Consider the following 2,056-nt stretch of genomic DNA (forward strand, 5'->3'; position numbering starts at 1 on the left):
TGAAATATTTATTGTCTTTCAAAATAAGAAATACAGAGGTCAACTTACCAAGTGACTTGTTTGAGCAGAAGAACTGCTCAAGTTGCTGATACTGGTGCTTGTTTTTTGACTTTCTGGCTGTTCAGTCCCCAATGAAATGTTGTTTGTAGGTGGTGATGTCTGGTGTATACAATCAGTTATTAATTTTGATGTGTGTAATATTTGTTGGTTTTAAACAAGAAATATAAATCACCTTACCAAATATATTGGTGGCACAGAATTTCTTGAATCACTCAAACTGGAGTTTGTAAACAAATTATCTCCATTTGTTGTTCCTGATGAAATGCTGTCATTTGAAGGTGGTGACGTCTAGGTCATAAAAGATCGAAGTAAGTTTTCATGTTTGAAACAATAATTGTATTTGAAGAAAAACAATTTCAGATATCATCCTACCAAATAACTTGTTTGAGGATCAGTTCTGCTTGACCTGCTGAATGTAGGACTAGGAGACAAACCGTTTTGGTCTGTAGTTTCTGATGAAGTAAAGTTTTTTGTCCTTTTTGAACCCTGGTTCATAAAAGAGTATGCTTACATTTGATTTGTGAAGTCTTAATAGTCTTTCAAAAATAACAGTTACAGAGATTATTATACCTCATTACTTGTTCCAGAATCAGAACTGATTGAGGTGCTGAAATTCTGGGTTGTAATCAAAGTTTCTTGGTCTCTTGCACCTGATGAAGTTCTTTCATTTGTAGGTTGTGATGTCTAGTTCATAAAAGATTGTTACAGTTAATGTGTGAAATATTAGTTGTCAACAAAACAACATGAAATATATAGAAATGACCTTACCAAAAATCTAGTCTGAGAAACAGAACTGCTCAAGTTGCTGAAATTTGAAGTTGTAAACAAAGTATTTTGGCTTGAACTCCCCGATGAAGTGATGTTGTTTGTACGATCGGAAGCCTGGTTCATAAATAATCAACTTCAGACATCAAAATACTTCAGTTTTGATGTCTATCAGAAATAAAAATTACAGAGATCAAAATACCTTACTACTTGTTGGAGACAGATAATTGCTGGAGGTGCTGATATTTTGGGTTGTAAAACTTTTTTGGTCTGTTGCACCTGTTGAAGTGATTTCATTTGTAGGTGGCGACGTCTACTTCAGAATAAATTGTTTCAGTTTTTCCACTTGTGAAACATTAGTTATCTATGAAACATGAAATGTACGGATCTTGCCTCACCAAATAACTTGTTTGAGGCAAAGAACTGTTGGAACTGTTGAAAGTTGGACTTGTAGAGAAACCACTCTGGTCTATATTCCCTGATGAAGTGATGTTGTTTGTACTTTCTGAAGCCTAGTTCACAATAGATTGTATTTCTATATTTCAGAAATATTAGTTGTGAACCACACAAGAAAAATACGGAAATCACCTTACCGAATGACCTGTTTGAGGACCAGAACTGCTAGAGCTACTGAAAGTCGGGCTTGTAGGCAAACCATTGTGGTCTGAAGTCCCTGATGAAGTGATGTTTTCTGACATTTTTGAAGCCTGGTTCATAAAAGAGTATGTTTACATTTGATTTGTGAAGTATTAATAGACTTTCCAAATAACAGTTTCATAGATTGTTATACCTCACTACTTGTTTGAGAATCTGAACTGCTGGAGGTCCTGAATTTTGGGGTTGTAAACAAAGTTTCTTGGACTTGTGCACCTGATGAAGTGCTTTCATTTGTAGGTTGTGACGTCTAGTTCAAACAAGATTGCTTACATGTTTAATGTGAAACATTAATCGTCCAGCAAACATGAAAAGTTCAAACATGATCTTACCGAGTAACTTATTTGAGAAACTGATCTGCTTGATGAACTTAAATTCAATGTTGTTAGCAAAATGTCAATGCCTGTTGTTCTTGGAACAGTGCTGTTGCTTGTACTGTTGGGAGCCTAGTTCATCAAAGATCATAGTTATTATTCAGTTTGTGAAATATTTATTGTCTTTCAAAATAAGAAATACAGAGGTCAACTTACCAAGTGACTTGTTTGAGCAGAAGAACTGCTCAAGTTGCTGATACTGG

General features: G+C 34.9%; 1 protein-coding gene and 2 long non-coding RNA genes across 3 annotated transcripts in view; all 3 read right to left on the bottom strand.

Moving 5' to 3' along the window:
* The window catches only part of LOC106949420 (uncharacterized), an 18,614-nt gene that overhangs the window by 6,660 nt on the left and 9,898 nt on the right, over window positions 1–2,056 (bottom strand). The window lies entirely within an intron of this gene.
* Window positions 54–920, bottom strand: LOC106949424 (uncharacterized). The gene is made up of 5 exons (XR_001425376.1): window positions 829–920; window positions 631–744; window positions 433–546; window positions 238–348; window positions 54–159 (listed from the first exon to the last, which is right to left on the bottom strand). It is a non-coding gene; the product is annotated as an uncharacterized LOC106949424 (long non-coding RNA).
* On the bottom strand, window positions 1,033–2,053 carry LOC106949421 (uncharacterized). Its single transcript, XR_001425373.1, has 6 exons — window positions 2,010–2,053; window positions 1,812–1,925; window positions 1,616–1,729; window positions 1,419–1,532; window positions 1,224–1,337; window positions 1,033–1,138 (listed from the first exon to the last, which is right to left on the bottom strand). It is a non-coding gene; the product is annotated as an uncharacterized LOC106949421 (long non-coding RNA).

The sequence above is a fragment of the Poecilia latipinna genome, unplaced genomic scaffold (genome assembly GCF_001443285.1).
Source record: "Poecilia latipinna isolate Pla-1442-1.1 unplaced genomic scaffold, P_latipinna-1.0 Scaffold343, whole genome shotgun sequence".
Taxonomy (NCBI): domain Eukaryota; kingdom Metazoa; phylum Chordata; class Actinopteri; order Cyprinodontiformes; family Poeciliidae; genus Poecilia; species Poecilia latipinna.